This window comes from Dasypus novemcinctus, chromosome 27, assembly GCF_030445035.2.
Source record: "Dasypus novemcinctus isolate mDasNov1 chromosome 27, mDasNov1.1.hap2, whole genome shotgun sequence".
Taxonomy (NCBI): domain Eukaryota; kingdom Metazoa; phylum Chordata; class Mammalia; order Cingulata; family Dasypodidae; genus Dasypus; species Dasypus novemcinctus.
The window spans coordinates 3480815-3504644 of record NC_080699.1 but is presented as its reverse complement, the minus strand read 5'-3'; positions in this window follow the sequence as shown (position 1 = coordinate 3504644).

Sequence of the window (23830 nt, the reverse complement as noted above, 5' to 3'; positions counted from 1 at the left end):
ATATTACTTTCCCATTTATGATAATAGCACTCACTCTTCTTCAGGATTTATTTTTTTTAATATCCTTTAAAATTTTTTAATTGTCTTTTTATTAAAGATACATAGATCACAAAAAATGTTACATTAAAAAATATAAGAGGTTCCCGTATACCCCATACCCCTTGCCCCCCACTCCTCCCACATCAACTCCAGCAGATTGAGAAGCATCCCTTCTGTTTCCACTTGCTGAAAGCTTTCATCATGATTGGAGGCTGAATAGAGCCGTAGGAGCCTCTGCATTTACAGAGATGATCCATGGCTTTTCTTCACTGTTCTTTAAATGGGTTGGATTAAATTGATTTTTTTCACTCTAAAACCAATTCTACTTTCCTGGTATAAATTCCTCAGAGTGGTGGTGTACTACCGTTCTATGTACTGCTGAATTTCATTTGTTAGTATTTTGTTAAGGGTTTCTGCATTTATGCTTATAAGGAATATTGGCTCATAACATTCTTTTACTATAATGTCTCTTACAGGTTTTTTTAAAAAGATTTATTTTTATTTATTTCTCTCCCCTTCTCCCACCCCACCTCCAGTTGTCTGCCCTCTGTGTCCATTCGCTGTGTGTTCTTCTGTGACCGCTTCTATCCTTATCAGCGACACCAGGAATCTGTGTCTCTTTTTGTTGCATCATCTTGTGGTGTCAGCTCTCCAGTGTGTGCGACACCATTCCTGGGCAGGCTGCACTTTCTTTTGCGTTGGGCGGCTCTCCTTACGGGGCGCACTCCTTGCGCGTGGGGCTCCCCTACGCGGGGGACACCCCTGCGTGGCAGGACACTCCTTGTGTGCATCAGCACTGCGCATGGGCCAGCTCCACACGGGTCAGGGAGGCCCGGGGTTTGAACCACAGACCTCCTGTGTGGTAGACGGACGCCCCAACCACTGGGCCAAGTCTGCTTCCCTCTCATAGGTTTTTATATCTTGGTTAGCCTGGTCTCTTAAAATGAATTGTGAGGGGTTCACTCTCCTACAATTTCTGAAAGTGTATATAAGATTGACATTACTTTTTTCTTAATTTGTTGATCAACATTATTAGTGAAACCATCTGGGACTGAACATATCTTCTTAGATCTTTTCTAAAATAAGTTGTGGGGTTTACAGAAAAATCATGCATACAGTACAGAGTTTCCATACTCCCCACCCCATTATTAACACCTTGCATTCATGAAAGAACATTTTTTATGATCATACTATTAACTATAGGCCACCGTTTCCGTTGGGGTTCAACTGTGTTGTAACATCCTAGTTTTGTTGTTTTTATTCTATTAACTTATATACAATGTAAAATGAATCCTTTAAAACATTCAAATATTTAATTCAGTGTCGTTAATTACATTGACAATGTTGTGCTACCATCAGCACCATTCATTACCTAAACTTTTTCAAATCTGTACAATCTAAGCATTAAATCCCCATTCCCTGTCCCCACCCTGGCTGTAGGTAACCAATATTCCAGCTTCTGACTTCATGGATTTGTTTATTCTAATTATTTCATATCAGTTGGATCATACAATATTTGTCCTTTCTTCACACAATATGATGTCTTCAAGGTTCATCCAAGTTGCCACATTTATCAGATTTTGATTCTCTTCTATGACTGAACAATATTCCATTGCATGTATATATCACATTTCATTCATCCATCCATCAGTTAATGAACACTTGGGTTGCTTCCACCAATTGGCAATTGTGAATAATGTTTCTATGAATGTCTGTATGCAAATATTTGTTTGATTCCCTGCATTCAATTTTTTGTTGTTCATACTGAAAAGCGGATCATATGGTAATCCTATACTTAACTACTTAACTTTCTGAGGAACTACCAACTATCTTCCACAGTGGCTGCACCATTTTACATTCTCATCAGTAAAGAATGGATGTTCCTATTTCTCCACATCCTCTCCAACACTTGTAGTTTTCTGTTCTGTTTTTTAATAGGAGCCATTCTAAAGAGTGTGAAATGGTATCTTATAGTGGTTTTTTGATTTGCATTTCTCTAATGGCTAATGATGTTGAGTATCTTTCCATGTGCTTTTTGACTATTTGTATATCTTCCTTGGAGAAATATCTATTCAAGTATTTTGCCCATTTTTAATTGTGTTATCTTTTTATTATAGAGTTTTATGATTTCTTTACATATTCTGGATACTATATCTTTACAAGTTATATGGATTCCATATATTTTCTTCCACCCTGTAGGTTGACTTTTTACACTCATAATGAAGTCCTTTGATGCACAAAAGTTTTTAATTTGGATGAAGTCACATTTTCAGGATATTCTATATGTAAGATCAAGTCATCTGCAAAGAGGGAAAGTTTTAGTTCTCCCTTTCCAGTTTGGGTGCCTTTTATTTCTTTTTCTTGCCTAATTCTCTGACTGGAATTGTGTTGAATAACAGTAGTGACAGTGGGCATCCTTGTAATTTTCCCAATCATAGAGGGAAATTTTATGATATTTCACCAATGACTAATGTTTTTTGTGGAGTTTATTCATAAATGCACTTTATCATGCTGAGGAATTTCCCTTGTATTTTTAGTTTTCTAAGTTTTGTTTTTTTTTTTTATCAAGAATTGGTGTTGAATTATATCAAATGCTTTTCTGTGTCAATTGAGATGATATGATTTTTTCTTTTGGTCTATTAATGTGGAGTGTTACATTAGTTGATTTTCTTATGTTGAACCACCCTTGCATACCTGGCATATATCCCAATTGATCATGATGTAAAATTCTTTTAATATGCTTATGGATTCAGTGAGCTAGTATTATGTTAAGGATTATTTTTCATGCATATGCATAAGGGATATTGGTCTGCAGTTTTTTTCCTTGTATTATTTTTTATCTGGATTTGGCATGAGGTTGATTTTGGTCTCATATAGTCAGTTAGGGAGTCTTTCCTCTTCTTCATTTTTTGGAAGAATTTGAGCAGAATTCATGTTAATTCTTCTTGGAATATTTGGTAAAATTCACCTGGGAATCCTTCAGTCCCTGAGCTTTTCTTTGTTTGTAGGTGTTTGATGACTAATTCAAATTCTTCAATAGGTATTAGTTTGAGATCGTCTATGTCTTCCTCAGTCAATGTAAGTAGTTTGTGTTTTTGAGAATTTCTCCTTTGCATCTAAGTTATCTAATTTGTTGGCATACATTTGTCCATAGTGTCCTCGTGAATTCCTTTTTATTTCTATGGGTTAGAGTCATGATGCTCTTGCATATCTGATTTTAGTTCTTTTGTGGCCTCTCTTTTTCCTTTGTCAGTCTATTAAAGGTCTGTTGATTGCAATGACCTTTTCAAAGAGCCAACTTTTGGTTTGTTGGTTCCCTCTATTCATTATATATTCTCTCTTGATTATTCTGTTTCACTTGTCTGCCCTCTAATCCTTGTTATTTCCTGCATCTGCTCACTTTGGATTTAGTTTATTCTTCTTTTTCTAGATCATGCAGTTTTGATGCTGGGTCTGATTTCACATCTTTTTTTAAAATGTAAGCATTTAGAGCTATAAATGTCCCTATTAGTACTGCTTTTGTTTCATTCCATAAGTTTTTGTATGGTATGTTTTCATTTTTATTCCCCTCAAGCTATTTCCTAATTTCCCTTGTATTTTCTTCTTTGACCCATTGGTTGCTTAAAAGTATAGTATGTTGTGTAATTTCCACATATTTGTGATTTTTCCATTTATCCCTCTGTTATTTATTTCTAGCTTCATTCCACTGTGGCTGGAGATGATACATTGTATGATTTCATTATTTTTTAATTTATTGCAACCAGTTTTGTGACCTAACATATGGTCTATACTAAAGAATCATCCATGTACCCTAGAGAAGAATGTGAATTCTGCTGATGATGGGTAAATTGTTCACTATATGTAAGTTAGGTCTAGTTGGTTCAGAGTATCATTCAGGTATTCCATTTCCTTATTAATCTTCTTACTAGATAGTCTATCCATTTTTGCAAGTGGTGTATTGAAATATCTTACTGTTAATGTAGCACTATCTATGTCTCTCTTCAAATCTGTCAATATTTGCTTTATATATAATTATGTCTTCTTGTTGAGTTGACCCCTTTTTCTGTATATTACTTCCTTTGTGTCTTGTAACAGTTTTTGACTGCCGTCTATTTTATCTGCTATTAGTATAGTTACCACAGTTCTTTTCTGTTTACTATTTGTGAGTTATATATTTTTTCCATCCTTTCAACCTGCATATGTCTTTGAATTTAAGGTGATTCTTTTGAAGAAGCATACAGTTGGGTCAAGTTTTTATATATGTCTTTGACTGGAGTGTTCAATTAATTTACATTTAAAGTATCTTGATAATGTAGTACTTCTGCAATTTATCTAATTTTTCTTTGTAAGTCTTATACCTTTTTTGACCATCAATTCTTTCATTAATGCCTACTTCCATATTTATTTGGGGTTTTTTTGCATTGTATTATTTTGTGTCCCTTCTCATTTCAGTCTGAATTTATTTTTCATGTATTTTCTATGTGGTTACTGTGGTTAAAATTTAGCATCCTAAATATACAACTATCATATTGTATTTTTCTATGTATATGTATTTTTTATCTTTTTTAAAAAGATACATAAATCACACAAAATGTTACATTACAAAATATTAGAGGTTCCCATATATTCCACTCCCACACCCCCACCCCTCCCACATTGTAATATTGGATTTGATTCCAGATTGTCTCCAATAGCGTACATATACTATGCCTATACCAATCATCTCTCACCTCCTTTTTCTTTGTATTTGTTACAAATTATACTACAAATTATGTACTTTTAATTGTACACCTAAAATTATTTATTTATCATTGCTTTTCATGCATTTGCATTTCAGTAGCTGTAAGGAATAAGAGGGGTTTCAAAACAAAAATAAATATAATAGTACTAGAATATTTAATTTCATGTGCAATTTCTTTAAGCAATATAGGGCTATTCAAATTTTTTATGTCTTTTCTAAGAATTTTTGAAGTTATGTTTTTCATGATATCTATATATTTCAACTCACAGACTGAATTCATTGACACAAACTTATTAACATTTCCTCATTGTACTTTAATGTATGTGGGTTGCATAGTCATAACCCCACTCCCATACCGATATTGGCAGTTCATGTTTTTTCTCTTCTTTTCTTGATCAGTATCATTAAATTTTTACATACATTATTAATCTTTTCAAAGTACTAAACAATGGCCCTATTGACTTTTTTCCTTAGATGTCAGATCATACATTTCTGCTTGCTTTTAGGTCTAGTAGTTTTTTTAATATGATAAAAATTTACATCCTAGATAATTGTGCCTTCTTTAAAGAATGCATCTTTTGTATGTTGGCTTATTTTATGTATGAAGTTACCTGACCTCAACTTTCTTCTCTTTAGATGTTTGCTAATTTAAAATGACCATTTATCTTTGTCTATAAAGTGAGATTAAGTGAACCATTTTGGAAAATATTTGCTTTTATGGATTTATATGGACCATGAATTTTGAGGAAAAATCTTATAACAATAGCTGCAACTACAGTTGGAGTCTAAGTGTGATCATAAGTTATCCCAACTTTAAAAAGTAATTTGATAATTATAGTTTTTACATAGCAGATAACTGCTACTAAATATATTACCAAAAAAAGAATAAATCATCTAATTGGAGTTTAAGACTAAATGATCTCTAGAGACCATTATAGCCCTGGGATGTTTAGAATTAGCAATTAGGAAGATTATAGAGAAATTTTAAAAACTATTTATTTGGCACTTTTTTGATATCAGACAATATATTAATGGTGTTACATTTACAATTTCATTTACTCTCTGATAAAGTTAATATTATTAGTAGCTCATACATCACAAACAGTGATGCAGAAAGGTAAAGAGACTTAACTAGGACCACGCTGAAGTGCCAAAAATAGGATTTTAGATGTATCTGCCTCCAAAGTTTTTAGTGCTTTAGTACCTATTTCTGGATTTATGCCTCCATTAGAGCTTTTCCTCTTATAAATTCTATTTTCTTATTCTCTGTGCAAATGAGTTTTCTAAATATAATTCTCCTACTGCAGACCTGGGACCATTATTTAAATAATTCTCGTGCATGGACCTTCTGTTAATGGGTGAATTTTGTGAATGAAACCCGGTCCATTCCCTAAGCACAGAGCTGTTTCCATGGTCCTCCTCTCACTGCCACTGGCCTGGACAGTACGGAATGCGGAAACATGTTCAACGTCTGTGCAGGTTTACTGTGCAGCAGAACAAGAATTTGGAAAGCCAAATTCACTCAGTGCCTAGGTAGAAATATCCTTTTATATGCCCTCGTCATAGCCAGGAACAAATTATTAATGTCCAAGATAGGTCCTTTCGAAACGGTGAAAGAGGAAAGTACAATATCGAGCACACATGTCGAGTGTGTCATCTCGGAGCTGCTCCTCACCACAGCTCCTGGAACAAAGGTGGAGGAGGGCATCAGCTCCACCGCTCCAGCCAAGGGTTAAAAATATTTCAAGTAGTCATTTGTTATCTCACAGTACAGTCCTCATATAGATGAAGAAACTATTTCCCATGACAAAATGCTAATGTCTCTGCTAATGAGGTTTTTGTCATATTAATGAAAACAAATGCCAGTATGATATAAAACTATTATGAGTAAAAATTGCTAATGTGGCAGCCTTCATAATGGAGGGAAGCTACTGAATTCCTAGTAAAGATATTTGGAGTGTGTGTGTGAGAGAAAGAGATTCTAAGTCACTCAATTACATTGAAAGTATAGAATAAAAAAATTAAGGAAGAGGAAAAGTTATGATATAAAATATACAAGAAAACAAAATGAAAGCAAATGGAAAAGAATCTGTTCATATCATGATCTTAAAATTTACTGTGTTAAAATCTAAAAACTAATTTATATATCTTTGTAAGAAGGGAGTAAAATAAAAATGAAATAGGGTACTTGACCAGAAAAGTAGATTGCTGTTGTTACTATTAGTCATAAGAACTCCTGGAGTGTTCTGCCTGAGATTATGTCTCATATTTTTAAACAGATATTATGATGAAAACAGAATTCATTCACATTACTACAAATGCATTTGCATCTAGTTAGCTAGTTAGCTAATCTGAATATTGTAAGATCCCTGAATGGCATTTACTTTTGTTGTAGCTTCTTTCTTCAATCCACCACCTACTTAACATTACTATAATAACATTATTTACGAAGAAAAAATATTTGTTTTTTTTTCATCTGGTAAGAAATTACATGTGATAAATTATATGTGGGGATCATTTATTCCAAAATGTTTCTTGACTGCTGGTTGATAACATGACCACTTCAAAAGGTATGTATTAATTCTGAAAAAACAAAACCACTTAACAATCTGTCTTTATGAGAACCGTGAGGCGTGAGACCTTCTATTAATAAATGAGCAAGCAGGACGGGGCCTTGGAGAAGCCTGGTGGTGGCAGAACCAGAACCTTCCTCCAGCCCTGGGCAGGCGACCCAGCCTCCTCCTGACCGTCTCTGGTGGTGGGAGGCACTGGGCAAAGATTCATTTGCTTTTTTAAAGTTGTTTTCTAGCACCTGCTTTCCTTTAACATTAGTTCAGGTTTGTGTAGGTTTCATTTTATTTATTTATTTATTTTTATTTATTTTCATTTTAAAATACCTATACCCTAGGAGGCCCCAGTTTGAAATTCTTTTATGAATCCCAAAAAGAGAGAGATGACGGGTTTGGACTGCTCGGTTCCTGTGGTGGGAGACCCATGTGACTGGACCGCGGGGGTGAGGCCTGGCTCAGGCTGAGTCCTGGCCTTCTTGCGGGAGCAGATATTAGCCCAGACGCTCAGAGAAAGGGAGCCGAGGTAGTACATCAACCCTACCGTGTGAGAGGACTGCAGGAAAAGAGAAGCCCTGAGATGCTCAAGGAGCCGAGGCCAAGGGGGAGATGAGCCCTTGGCCTGGCTGCCCTCAGCTGAGGCAGGAGATCCTGGAGGGAAGGCCGAGATGGGCCGCCATCTTGCTTCACCACATGGCAGCACCCCAGGGCCACCAAGAGCTGACTGGTGAGAAGGCATCAGTTAGTGCCTTGATATGGCTATTTCAAGGCCTCAGAACCCTAAGCTTTTACCCCAAATAAATTCCCTTTATAAAAGTCAACATATTTTCTCTACCTTGCATCAGCAGCCCTGTGGCAAACTAAGACAGCCTCACTATATAGGTGTTCTTTTAATTGTTTTGATGTATTAAAATCCGTTATTATTACACATAAGAGTTTATTTGCTGTAATTCAGTAATTACCATACTGAAAGAGTACACTATCTAGAAATGAACCATCTTTTTAACCTAAATAATGGCCAGCAAAGTATATGGAATTTTGGGACTGGCATGCAGAAGGCGGCTTAGATGTGTGATGCATACATCCTGGATTACAAAAATCTTCACATTTGATTTATACCAAAGAAACACACATGGAATACGTGCCTCTAAATCTGCCCCATAAATACAATTTTTGATTGTTCAGATATGTTATAAAATCTTATAAATGTTCTTATTTTTGATCTCCTTCTAAAAAAGGACTCTTCCTGCTGCACTGCAGGCTATTTACCCTCCCAACCTGCTTGCTGCAGAGCTGCCATTCTGAGAATCTTCTTTGTCAGTCCCACAGTTTCCTTGGGTCAGTGTCTTTTCTTTCTGGTTTATTTTTTTTCTTTTGACAGTGTCAACTTCTAATAGCTTCTTACAAAAATGGTGTAAGGTACATATATTTTAAGTCTTTCCCTGTCACCCAAACTTGTGGACTTCCTTCAAAGTTGAGTGATAGTTTCAATAGGCATAGAATATTAATGTATTAATAATTTTATCTCAGATTTTCTATGTATTTTCCTCCAGCTCCTATTGTTGATGAGAAGAATGTGACATTTTGATTCTTTTTCTTTGATAAGATATTTTGATTTTTCCTTTCAGTTTTAAGGCTGTCAATTATCTATTTATCCTCAGTGTTTAGAAATTGTACAATGATAGACCTTAGTTCCATATATATATATATTGCAATATATACACAGATGCCTATATATATACACATATACAATTTGTGTGGTATATCTATATGTATGTGTGTGTGTATTTTTTCCCTCCAGATTGAATGGGCTGACATATTTCCCGGACCAATCTAGAGAGTAAAATCTTTCAATTCTGGGAAACAGTTTTATATTATTGATTATTTTATCCCCTACATTAGATAATATAAAACCATAGATTTTATCTTAACCACAGCATAGTATTTATCTTGATTCAATTAGCCATTCAGATCTCCATTCTATAGAGATTGATATGAAATTAGGAAAACAATTTGGTCACTGTTTTTGTGGCTTGTTGAGGGAAAGTTAAAGCACTAAACCATACAGGGTTTCCAGGGGGAAAGCACTGCATATTCCAAACTGTGACCTTAACAGCAAATTCATGAAAAACAGTTTTCTTCATTTGGAAACTGTTGCTATGTGCTGATCAAGGTTGCCTATTTATAATTAGTTAAGTAAAGTAACAGGGGAGACCTGACAGCCCCTAGCAGCCTGGCTTGGCTCAGAGGAAGAAGGCATCAAAGGGATGGAAGCTGGTGGAGCCCCAGTGGTGACAATAAAATGTCCTCTAAAGAATCAGCAATGCATAAACCAGGCGAAGGCAATCTCCTATTTCTAGTTGTGACGTGCATTCCTGGACATCCACAAACTTTACCTGATTCTTTTTATTCAAGCATTTATCAATTTCTAACAAACGATGTGATTCATGGATCACGTTTGTCATTTACTATCTTCCCTTACCCCCACCCCCTGCGCTAGAACATACGTTCTGAGACAATGTTTTCCCATGTTAGGTGCAGTAATGTATCTTGATGATTGAGAACAATACCCAACCCATAATAAGTACCTAAAAACATTTTAAATGGTACAGTCTTTCTGTCTGGGGTGATGAGAAAGTTTAGGTAATGGTGGTGATGGTAGCACAACGTCGTGAACATTGAAGTATATAATTGAGTGTGGGTAACGGGAAATTTTAAGCTATGTACATGTTACTAGGATACTGTTTTAAAAGCCATAGGACTGTGCACTACCAGTGACCCACACGTAAACCATGGACTCCAGTTAACAGTACAAGAACAACATTCTTTCACCAATTGTCACAAAGGTGCCACACTACTGCGATGCAAGGTGTTCATCATCGGGGTGGGGGTAGAAGGGAGCTCTGTATTTTCTGCATGATTTCCTGTAAACCTACAACTTCTCTGATAAAAAGGAATAAAATATTTCTGCATGTTGAATAAATATTCTTCATGGTATCAAAGCTTTACTGAGTGCTTAGGGCATGGCTGAGTGGAGCGCACCAGGCTACACGGCCAGGCTCTACGGAGTGGATGCGCCCACGTCTCTCAGCAGGTAAAGCAGAGGACTTCGGCCAATGGCAGAGAGGGGAGAAACAATGAATTATATGCCCATTTAGAAATGCAAGTCCTCGTTAGACGGAAGGGGATGGCGTCAGGCAGAGGAATGAGCCCCGGAGAGACTCGCGCCCTAATCCCTGGAACCTGGAGACACAGGCTTTGCAGGCGTGAAATGGGGAAACCCTGGACCATCCTGGCAGTCCCCTCTAACCACGGGAGTCCCTGAGAGTGGGAGAGAGAGGCACAAGGCTGGGTGGCACCGTGCGTGAGCACCTGACCTTTGAAGATGGTGGAAGGGGCCAGAAGCCAAGGAGCCCGGGCAGTCTACAGAAGGTGGAAGATGTGGGGGACAGGTTCCCCCTGAGGCCCCCAGAAAGGGCGCAGCCTGCCAGCACCCTGACTTGAGCCCATGGAGACCTCGGTGAGCCTTCCGTCTTCCAGAACTGCAAGGTGATAAACGGCGGTGCCTCAACCACAGCATTCATGTTGATTAGCTGAAGCTGATCATTGCATTAGGAAATCAATACAATGGTTAAGAATCATTAAGAATTTTTTAAAAGTGAGTTTAAAGTTTGGCTAATATATTACATGGCACTAACACTTAATTGAATGGAACTAAAAAGTGAGATAAGCAAAGATCAAAAGAATAATATCTAATTCTTCAAGTTCCTTAAGAAATAGGCATTTTCATGCAGTTTTGGAAACTACACGTGTCAAAGGCCTCACAAACTTTCAGCTCTTTAGTATTAGAGCACTATCCTAAGGAATTAATTAGGCAAACATCTGATTCAGAACAAAGTGTCGATTGAAGCATTGTTTATAATATCCAATAAAGAACAGTGGAGACCTACTTATGAACTATGACTTGTTCTCGCAATGTAATATTATGAAAACATATAAAATGATGGGGGGAATTGATCTATCACCTATCATCTATCTATCATTTATCTATCATCTATCTATCTTCACCAGAAGTGCTCTTATTTATTTTAAGGGGAGAAGCCATTTAAAACAGTAAATATAGTTTCTTTCCATTTTTGTAATACATGAATTTATATTTTATTTGTATTTTATTTATATAACTGTGCTAGGAAAACTCTGCAAAACCCACACCCATATTTTTAATTGCACTCATCCCTGGGTAATGAGATTGCAGACTTCGTCATTTCACATTACTTTTTGTAAATCTGTACTTTCAAAGGCATCGTTCTTAAAACAACTTTCAATAATGAACTCTTGAAACATGAGCCCAGAGGACAGAAGGAGCAGTATATGATAGAGGAGATGAGACAAACTTCTCAAAGGAAATAGAGTTGAACCTGAAGTCACAGCAGCTGATAATGACATTAGCTATTGATTGTTACGGACAGATCATTCTACTAAATGGTTTACTTGAATTATTATTAATTCAGCCTTTTCAAGAAGTCTGAAAGGAAGGGAATATTATTAAACCCATTTTACTGAGGAGAAAATTGAGGGTCAGAAATTTATGCACGGTACATAAAATGACAGCTAATAAGGTTTATAGACAAGATATGAATATTGCTGAGTTGTCTAAAGGATTCCGATCACTCCTGAACTCCTCCCCCTACTTCCCAAAAAGAGAGGAGTGGGGTCGGGGTGGGGTTTGGGGTAAAGCCAAATGGGGGAGCCAGTGTGAAGGTAAAGGGGTGAGCTGTACTGAGGCCCTGGTACCCAGGCCGACGGCTAAGATCCACGGAAGGAGGCACTGATGAATTTCTGGAAACGTATTTGCTTTCTTACTGAAAGCTAATTGCCATCCCTGTCTTTTGAATGCTCCTGAAATCCCGCAGTCTAACAGAAGCATTTCTTCCCTTTGCCTATTACCTGCAGTCCCGTGTGGACACGTGTGTGTGCACATGTGTGCATATTTTTTTTAAAGATTTATTTATATTTCTCCTCCACTCCCCCCCCCAGTTGTCTGCTCTCTGTGTCCATTCGCTGTATGTTCTTCTGTGACCACTTCTATCCTTATCAGTGGCACCGGGAATCTGTGTTTCTTTTTGTTGCGTCATCTTGTTGTGTCAGCTCTGTGTGTGTGCAGCGCCATTCCTGGGCAGGCTGCACTTTCTTTGGCACTGGGCGGCTCTCCTTACAGGGCGCACTCCTTGCACATGGGGCTCCCCTATGTGGGGTACACCCCTGCGTGGCACGGCACTCCTTGCGCGCATCAGCACTGCACATGGGCCAGCTCCACACAGGTCAAGGAGGCCCGGGGTTTGAACCGCTGACCTCCCATGTGGTAGATGGATGCCCCAACCACTGGGCCAAGTCTGCTTCCCTGTGTGCGTATATTAAATGAGGCATCCAAGTCAATTGTCTCTCCTGAACTTTTCCAGCAAGACTTCTGCTGCAGAAAATGACCAGCAGGTCTTTCCATGGAAGCACATTCGAGCAGGTCCCAGTGGCATCCACCCACAGGCCAGCTATCTTGTTATGTCAGGAGGACGCTGGCACGGGATGGTACAGCCTGCTAAGGGCAAGCCATTAAAGCTCTGGAGTTTTTGAGTGTTTTTATCTTATCAGATCATGGTTGTAATGTCCCACTTAACTAAGCCATTGTCAGCCTGGAGACTAGAAAATATCACCTGGGAATGGCTACAGTATTCATTCATCAGGGGACCAAGATAATTAAGACATCCATCAGTGCTGATTCTTGCTTGAACGTGATGCTTGCTTGTTGTCTGACCTTGTGCTCAGATACAGCCTGTGATGGATACGTGAGCAGTCATAACTACTCAAGGCTGGAGGAGGCCAGTGTGCTCAGAGTGAGAAGAAGGGTAGACTTATCCTTCTGCTTTCAATCATCTTGACACTCCCCTACAATGTGCCATTTCAGGCCGACCACTCAAGCTAAGCTAGTTATTTCCCCTTGTGTTCCCATAGTCCTTTCCAATTATTCCTATTACAATTCAAACGTGTAGCTGTCTCTCCCAGTGTGATCTCCTCACAGAGATGAATGATGCCTTACTCGTTTCCCCTGCACAAAGCCTACTATCATATAAAAGGTGATTAATAGAGAATGGATATATTCATTAAATAATTTTATTTGTGTTTTGACACCATTTGGTATAGATATTAATAAAAGAATGATATTCTCTAAATGAAACAGGAAAATTGAAAAAAATATCTATGAGTACCAATCAGGAGGGAAAAAATATCTTAGAAGATATCCCACTAGACTTAAAACCAGGTGAACTTGTTTAATCCTGGATTATGCCATTTGATAGGAGAATAATTTGTGGAAAGTGATTTCACCTTTCTGTCAGTTTCTCAGTGAACCAATACAAGGATCTCAATGCCTACAACCTAGAGTTGCTGTGAAAATAAAATGAGAAAAAGTTATTTTAAATGATTTGTGAACTGCAATGTACAAAATAAACATAACCTATTATTCTCATGGCTTTTACTATTGTTGCCATTGTCAAATATCAGTTTTTCTCTTGCTTGATCTACTGACAACACAAGACAGCTGATCCTTCTCTTGTTGAAACATTCTGCTTTGTTTTCGCTGTATCTGTCAGGCTCCTCTTTCTCAGTCACTCTTGTTATCTCCCCATATCCCTGACCTCTTATTGCTTGAATCCCTGCACAACTATACTACTCCATCTACACTAACTTTTTGGATGATCTCATCTACTCTTATGGCATTAAATTCCATTAGAATGTTAAAAATTCCTAAAGTAGTATCTCCAGCCCAGACCGCTCCTCTGAACTCAGGCTCATACATATGTCTTCTAGGTATCTCCACGTGGATATGTAAAGGACATTGCAAACTTAGCATGTGAAAAATTGAACTCATGGTCTCCCCATGACCATCACCATCTCTTCTACCTGGAGGGTTCTTAAGCTTAGTTGATGGCAAATCCACTTGGTAGGGATTGAATCACGTCTCCCACAAAGACATGTTCAAGTCCTAGTCCCAGACCTGTGGATGTGAACTTCTTCAGAGATCCTGTTAGTTAAGATGAGGACAAACAGAATTGGGATGGGTCTCATGTGACTGGGTCTGTGTAAACTGAGGTGATTTGGGCATGGGAAATAGGAAGCAGAAGACAGACAGACAGCCACATGAAAGAGGCAGAGATTGAGCTATGGTCTGCCACCAAGCCACCTCCAGAATGCCACAGGCTTTGGAGAAAGCATGATCCTACTGGCCCTTGGTTTGGGTCTTCTAGCCTCCAAAACCATCGTCTACAGCCCCTGGAATGTGCCATTTGTTATAGCAGCCCTGTCAAGACATCACTCTTCCAGGTACCAAGCTCCCAAACTTGGAAATCATCTTTTCTCTCTTACACCACCTCCAATCTGCCTTCCAAACATGCACTGTCTGAGCACTTCCAGTGTCTCCACTGCCACCCTCATTCAAGCCACCGTAGGCTTGTACCTGGATTATAACCACAGCTTCTCACTGACCCTTCTGCTTCAACCCTTTCCCTACTATGTGTCTACAAGACCTACGTGATACGCCCTGATAGCATCACCACCTCCCTGATCTTCTCTCCCACTGCATCCCAGTTCCTCCCCTACTTCAGCCAACTACTGTAGCCAAATAGCACACCAGCCAGCCTCCTTCACAAAGCCTCTGTGCTTTCTGTTTTCTCCACCTTCATGCCCTCGGCTCCCCCAGATGCTCAGAAGATATTTCATCACCTCATTCAGGTTTTGTGCAGGGCCTTCCCTGATTATCCTACTTAAAGTTGCAACTCCCAATACACTTTATTGTTCTCTAAAGGATTTATCACATGCCAAAGGGTTTACTTAATTACTCATCTTTTGCAGAAATGTAAGCTCCATGAAAGCAGTTATTTGTGTTCACTTTAGCAAGGTTATTTCCCAGTGCATGGAAGAGTATCTGGCACAGAAAGAGCACTCAGAACGTGTTTGTTTATTATGTGGATGAACAAATTACCATGAAAATGTGTGGTTTCTAATCAATATTAAACACTATCTTTAATGCTTTCTCTTTTTGGTGGGGGGCAATGTTTTGCTGTGACACCTGTTTAGTGAGGACTACTATTTGAAGCTGACCTCTGCCTATGGGTTCTCAGGTCCTGTTCTGATTAGCTGTTGCGCTGGAAACTTACATGCAAATGGAAAAATTTAGACCATATTGTAATATGAAAAATCATGACAACATCAAAAACAAATATTACTTAGGTGTAAATTTTAGTTTCTCTTAATGACAAAAAAAAAAAACAAATAGTATTTTTGGGCATGATCGCCCTATTTCAGGATTTAGCAGATAACCACACTTGAAATGCAAACTTAACTGAAAAAATTATAGCTAAGAAAATGTGAGTCATAATAGTTTCACAAGGACTTGTGCTGCTAAAAATTAGGGACTATTGTAAATAATCTATGTAAATGACTATGTTCCAGATCACTCTTATTGAGAAAAACACGTTTGTACAGGATTCCTTTCTTCAATAATTGCTTCAGTATGTATCAGTAATATAATAATGACATTTTTCCTTAAAAACAAGTACAGTCTGTGTTTTTAATAAATTTATTTCTGAATACTTTTAGGTTTATAGCAAAAAAAGGTGAAGACAGTATAGATAGTTCCCATATATCCCAAACAGTTTACCCTCTTGCTACCCCTTCCATTAGTATTGTCCATTTACCACAATTAATGAAACACCATTTACGCTTTATTGTTAACTAAAGTTCATACTTTATTCAGATCCCCTCATTTCCCCCCAATATTCTTTTCTGTTCCACGATCTCACTTAGGCTAGATACCACGTTACATTTCCTTGTCAGATCTGCTTAGGCTGCTTTTGGCCGGAGCAGTTCCTCACAATGTCCTTGTTTTTGATGACCTCGACAGTTTTGATGAATACTCGGATGGTATTTTATGGAATGTGCCATCACTTGGGACTTACATAATTTTTCCCTCATGATTAAATTGGGTTAAAAGTTTTTCGAAAGGAATAGCCTGGAAGCAAAGAGCCATCGTCCTCACACCATAGCGGCGGGGTTCGCTGACCCTGCTCACCCAGCTTAGAAGTGCTTGTCTGGTTTCTTCACGTAAAATTACCTCCTTACCACCCCCTTTCCATGCTGTGCTACCTGGAATACAGACGTTAACTGCGCCCCAGGGAAGGAGTGGGCAGTCGCATTCCACGCCGCGGAGGGCAGAGAGTCTACACAGATGAACGTCATTCTACTGCACAGGAGAGGTGCCTATTTCTCCTATTTACTCACCCATTTATATATCAGCATGGACTCGTGAATACTCAGTTTATCCTTTGGGTTGCTAATCTAATACCACTTTATTTATTGTGATTCTCAAGTTGTTTCCATTGGTCCCTGTGTTCTTTTGATATACTTTGACATATTCCCATCATTGTGAAGAGATTTTTTGCTTTGCTTTTGAATTTTTTGTTTTGTTTTTTTGAGCTCTTCTTTAATTTCTGGTCCTACAAGGTGCTCCAGGTTCACCTTGTATACTTCTTACCCCAGTCCTAGAATTAGTCATTTTGTCAAAGAGCCAAGGTTCCTTTTATTAGAGAATGATATTAGAAACCAATACTTGGGCACTACATGTGCCCATTGCTGGCAAAGCAGATGAGAGAGCAAGGAAATGTATGTGTGCACACTAGCGTGTGTGTGTATATATATATATATCCATATTTACACATCTGTATCTATAATATGCTAAACGCGAGTGCATACTGATATCTCTAACTTTGTTCCGTTACCACATGGGTCATCCCAGTCTTCTCCCCTTTATTATCTGAAACCACCCACTCCAACCACGTGCACTCTAGCTCGTGCCATCCTGTAGTATGGACAATGGTTTCAGAATTGTTGGCCCATATGCCAGTGAGGGCTGGGGTGAACTTTAACAACTAGAGTACTCACCTAGGGTTCCTCTGCCTCCAGTCTTAGAGTAAACACGTACTCCCAGAGTAACTCAGAGTGGCCCATTTCTCCTCCAGCCCCTCAGTGAGCTTGTTCCATACTTTTTTATTTTAGTTAGATTACACTGTCACATCTGCATTTTATCCTGGGAGGCTACAGGCTTTGTGACATTTGGCTTTATTTTTTTTTTCAATTTGCACACATTGAAGATCACTCATTTGCTGTAAAGTCTGTGGGTTTTGATAGGTGCCTGGCATTGTTAGCCACCATTAAAGCATCATATCAAACACTTTCACTGCTTTAAAGAATCATCAGTGTTTCCCACATTAACCCCTGGCAACCGTTAATCTTTTTATGGTCTCTATAGTTACTGTCTTTTCCAGAATGCCATTTATTTGGGATGGCAGAATATGTAGCATTTTCAGAGTGGCTTCTTTTGCTTTCCAGTATTCCCTTCAGGCTCCTCCAGGCTTCTGGAGAAATGAGAGCTCATTTCTTTGCAGTGCTCATTGTATGGACTGTACCACAACCTGTTTACCCATTTACCCTCTTGAAGCACAGCTTAGTTACTTCAGATTTTTTATCATTATGAATAAAACTGCTGTATGCCTTTATTTGCAGGGTTTTGTGTGGACCTAAGTTTTCAGCTCGCTTGGGTGAACTTCTGGGAGCATGACTGCTGGAGTTATCTCTGTGGGACCTGCCAGATTGTCTCCCCAGCAGCCGAGCACGTGCGCTGCTCTTGTTCCCTCCTTGTCGGCATTTAGTGTTGCCAGGGTTTTGAGTTAGTCGTTCTGAAGTTGTAAAGTGGTATATCATTGTTGTTTTAATTTGCAGTTCCTCAACGACATAAGCTACAGAGCATCCTTCCACACGCTTAGCCTCCATCGGTGTATCTTCTTCAGTGACACGTCTGCCAAGTTCATCTGTTCATTTGTTTCTTTTTTATTGTTGAGTTTTAAGAGTTCTTTGTATATTTTGGATACCAGTCCTTTAACAGATATTTTGAAAATACTTTCTCCCGATTTATGGCTTGAATTTAAATTCTCATTGGTGTCTTTCTCTAAAATAGATTTTTTAAAAAATTAATAAACTACAATTTACCAATATTTTCTTTCACATATTGTGCTTTTTTGTTGTATCATCAAACCCAATGTCACCTAGATTTTCTCCCAGAGACCAGCTCTAATTCTAAAGCTGCCTTACATATACAAGACCCACCTAATGTAGGCGTTGGGAGCTGCTTTGGATCCTGAAGTGGTTATGATTTAAATTTCTTCTCACTGTAGTGATAATTATTTTTTAGGCACTCAATCAGTGATTGCTGAATTAAAGATTTGATAAACTGTGCCTGGCTCGCAAGGATCACTGGCTTTCTGTACTTCTGCCAACCCTTATTTTCCAGTCTTAGGGTCTAACTTTTAATTAGGTAGCCATCTGCTGACAGCCACTCTGAAATTCAGGTTCCCAACGCTGCACAGGAAACAGACAAGGAGGAGAGTTTGTGAGTGCTCTAGCTTATAAATATAAATTTATGGGAAACCTCCATTTATACTAACATTCATGTACATATGTACGTATGTATCTATGTATCTATGTATGTATGTACCGGACAGGGGATTAAACCCAGGACCTTGCATGTGGGAAGCCAGCACTCAACCCCTGAGCCACACTGGTTCTCCTCAGTTGGGTTTGCTTGCTGTTTGTTTTTTTGTTTTTTTAGGAGGCCCTGGGGACTGAACCTGGGACCTCCCACGTGGGAAGCCAGTGCTCAACCACTTGAACCACATCTGTCCCCCTATTTTTATATTTATGGGAAACTTCCATCTTAATGATATTTATATTTTATTTACAATTACCTATCATTTAGAGTTAAGTTAAATTTTTAGAGTGATACGTAAAGCATATCTAAGTGCAGTGTCAGGAGCTCTAAGTAGGGTCAAAAGGCTGGTGAAGAGAGGGCAGCCACTAACCAGGTAAACATGAGCTGACTGATTATCACGTCATCATGGGGATTACCTGGATCTGTGGAAACATTTTGCAAACTTTAAATCTTTATGAAGACATAAGATGTGAAAAAGTACATTACAAGTAATTTTAGCATTTGAAACTCTTGCTTATTTACTGGAGAAATGTCTGGAGAGTAAATTTTAGGGATCACTGAATGTTACATATTAAACCCAATAACACACCCAGTCGACCCCTTTCTTTTCTAAAGCAATTTCCCAACTTATTTTCTAAATTTTTACCAGACATAATAAAGTGTTTGAATACGGACTAAAAATATGTATTTATAAGCTCTTGGTGTGAAGAACAGCTGGCGCCCTCTTAATACATTACATGCATTGCTCCTCATAAATATTTTAAAACTCTCATTAAAGGGGGAGAAGAAAACTTTATCCAAAGACTCCTATTTCAATGTTGTAGCATATCTGTAGCAGCATTTATCATATATGTATTGAAACTCTGTATCCCAAATAGGAGAGTTACAAATGAGGTCTAAGGGGAAACAAATCTCTCGAATTGCAGTACATTTTTCACTTTAGAATTAAAATGGTCAACAGTAATCCATGACAAATCATTACCCCAAACTGTAATAAATCCTCTTCCCTCATACCCTAAGCACTAAAGAAGAACTTGGGGCCACAGCAGCAAGGTTTATATTTCACCTTGTCTTCATATCAACTAGGATAGACTTCTAGGAGCCTCTACTATGCTTAATGCATATTTATAAGCATGGCTACAACTAAAATCTATTGCCAAGGGGCTCAAAAATTCAATAACAATTGTTCTCCATACTCCAAGAGAATTGAAATGACCAAAGGAAACATTAAATACAGGTATAATATTAGTGACCCCAGATAACTTTTCACCTTTAACCACATGAGGAGAGGCAAGTCAAAGAATCTGCAGCCTTTCAGAGTGGATCCTGATGTTTGTCTTCATTTATTTCTACTGCATTGAGTTACCTCTGGGTCCCACTGCTCACATACTCAGATATTCCTCCTGGGCAAGGAGAAGAGGGGAAGCACTCACCATTTTGGAAGGTCGGATCAAAGAGTAGCTGGAAATATAGGACTCTAAGGATTCAAAGTAGAAAGTGTATAGGCCTAGAACCAAATTGAACTCGACCGAAAGAAAACTTTGACCACTATTCTGATGCATTATTATAGTTTGGAATTCAGAAATACTGGTCTTATACCCATGCACCATGAAGAAATCTTCAAACCATATGGCTGAAATATCTGATTAACCCAAGGTCATACAAAACATTTTCCAGTTAGAACATAAAACATATTTGAAATAGACTGTAGATCGTTGGCTCTACTTTGCAACCCATGATTTTTAACACTTTTTGTTATTATAATCATTAACAGCTAATATGTGCTGTTTATCAGCACTGTGAGGATTGCCTTACGTGCAACTCATTTCAGTTATTTTCCCCACTTTACAGTTGATGAAACTGAGATTTAAAGATAGACGAGCCCTTGGTCAAAAGTTTACAACTTACAGCATTTGGAGCCAGGACTGGAACACAGGTCAGACTGACCCCTGCTTTTAACTAGTTTGTCATTCTATGTTTATTGAAAGTCTACTTAGGCACTGTGCTAGGTGACAGGGAAATAAATATGAATATGACACTCTTTGTTTACTTGAAGAGCTCACAACCTAGAAAGAAAAATGGAAACAGCATATAATATTGCAACATGTTAAGTGTGACTCATTGTGGTGAGAAAAGGCCTAATGTTTGGGCACAGTGACTTCAAGGATCTGTAAACTTAGCTAAAAAGAGCAAGGGTACATAAGAAGTCTCTGGATCACCAAAAAACACAGATAAAGGAGCAAAAAGCTCTACTTTCCACTGGAACAGGATGGTCAGTTTGAAAGTGAAACTGCCCTGCTTGGAGCAGGTGGAAGGTATTTTGTATGCTATTGCAAGAAAAGGATATCAAATAGGAATGCGATGTGAATGGGGTGCTGCTGCTCTGTTTAAGAAAGCTAACCTTCTCAGTTCTCAGATGTAGAAGCCCTACGGAAACCAAATCTGGGAAAGCATATTCCACTATTTCAGTTTTAAGAAATAAAACTGGTGGTTTGGGCTCAAACTATTCTTTGACATGGAAGGCTTGCAAAGAGAATCCCCAAGTCACCTACTGGTTGCAGAAATCAAAACCCTTGGTAATCCTTCCCCATGTCAGAAGGAACCCTTCCTTTATTGGTCATGCCCTGGTAGATGCAATCCAAAATCCTTGCAAGCCTCTGTGTTCATAGTTTGTGTTTTAGGCTGAGATGATTTTCTATATGGTCTTTTGAGTGTGCAGACGCACAACTGCATTTGAGACTGGACATGGGCGAAGGGGATGAGACATTCTCGTTCAGTACCTCAACTGTATTTTCAGGTGCCCAGGAATTAGGCAGAAAAAGCAATTCTCCAACTCCCTGCCCTGATGCAGGGCTTTCCAGCAATGTGTCTAACTGGCTAATTTTTCCACTAATTCCCCAGATCATTCTGGTGATGTTAAAGACCCAAGACAAATCCATAGGCATATAATAGCAATCGTCACTTAGGACTGCACAGGTTTCAAAATCTGGAGGCTAAAATATGGTATAGTATGTTTTGTGTACAACAACTTGACTTTTCTTATTCCTGTGAAATTATCTGTCTGATTGATTTTCTTTTAACCGTGGAATAGCAGATTTGACCAACAAATCGGCCTCCATAAAACCACTCATCACAGGTGCACTGGGACAAAGGCTGCAATCCAATTGTCTTTTTGAGTGGCTGATTTATCGAAATTAATCCCAATGTTTATAGTTGTTCCTGATATGGTTTTAAGCTTGTCAACCATGAATAAAATATTACCTCTACATGGGACCTATATCTTTCTGCTACTCTCTAAGCCTGGTGGTAATTTCTAAAGCCTTTTTAAGCCTAGTTTCATAATAGAAACAGGAAGTCAGCCCAGGGGGTGATTTCATCTGTTAAATATAACAGTAAAACATCAAGATACTGAGGAAAGGTTGAGTGCCCAGGACTTAATCTTGGTTTAATACTTGTGAGAAATAAAGCCCTGAGGCATGCTGGTCCAGGTGTATTGTGGACCCTCTTAAATGAATGCAAACATATATTTGTTATCAGGTTGAACAGGGATTTTAAAGAAGCACAAGTCAGCCACAATGAAATAACTAGCATCAGCTGGAACGACAAAGAAAGTCCTGAGATTCAAAATGTTGAGGAAGAGAGGGATGTCAATTCAATTAATGGGCTGGAGACACCAAAAAAGCAACATCCTAGGCTATTAGGTTTTGCTGCTGCTGTTGCTTTTAAGAAGGAAAACATAAGACATATATAGTTAACTGCCACCAAATTAAGTTTAACACTGTAGGCTATGACTGGAAAACTCTTTCCTTAAAGGGCAAGATGAAAAATATTTTGGGCTATTGCAATTACTCAACTCTGCTCTTGTAGCCATAGACAATATACCAAGGAAGTAGGTGTGGCTGTTTTCCAATAAAACTTTATTTACAGAAATGGGTGTCTGGCTGGATTAGACCCAAAGGATGCTCTCTAGTGAAGGGCATTTTGACTGCTCTCAATGGAATTCTAACAATGACTCCCAATGGTCCTCACCATTGTACAATCCCATCCTCTTGAGTATAGGTGGACCCAATGCTAACAAATTTCCCATATCTCAGGTTCCTGGCAAGGGGAGTTCTCTCATTGGCCTAATTGCCATGAGTTTGATCAGAATTGTATCTCACTTTTAAATATAGGCTCTCTAAGAAGCTCAGCTAAAAGATGCAATTCCTGAAGAAGGACGATTTGCCAGTCTATTTTCTCTCTTTTTTTTAGCATGTTATTATATATGATTTATTTTTCCATTAGTTTTCAAGGTTTACGTAGTATAAATAAGCAAGTACAAGGACTTAGTGCTCCCCATATTTCATTTTATGTCACAGTTAAAATAGAATGATCAGCTTATTTTTCACTTAATTTTATTCATACGACAGTATTATGTAGAGTGTAGCTTTGTGAATGCTGTTTAAGGTGTTTGTTTTCAAAATTTTAAAAAATCTTTAAATATGTCTGCTTTAAAAACAAAAAAGGAATTTCCCTATATATATATATTGCATTTTACCAGAATTCTGGACTAGATAATCATGGTCACTGAGTGGACCTCTGTATAGTGAGTTAGGTGATTTCCTATTTTTTAAGACTAAAATACTAGGAACACTTTATCGTCACACTTTTGTTTACCACTTCAAGTCACTATCACATTGCTAAAATAAATTCTCTTGAAACTTAGGAAGGGGCAATATTAATATCCCCACTTTGTAGGCAAGAAAACAGAGAAACAAAATAACACTGACTCGCTCAGAATCAAACAACTGGTTGTCATTTGCTGTAGGACTGAAATGTATGTCCCATGACTAAAAGTGTTAGTACTTTATTTTTGTCTTTATTTTTTTAATATTACATTCAAAAAATATG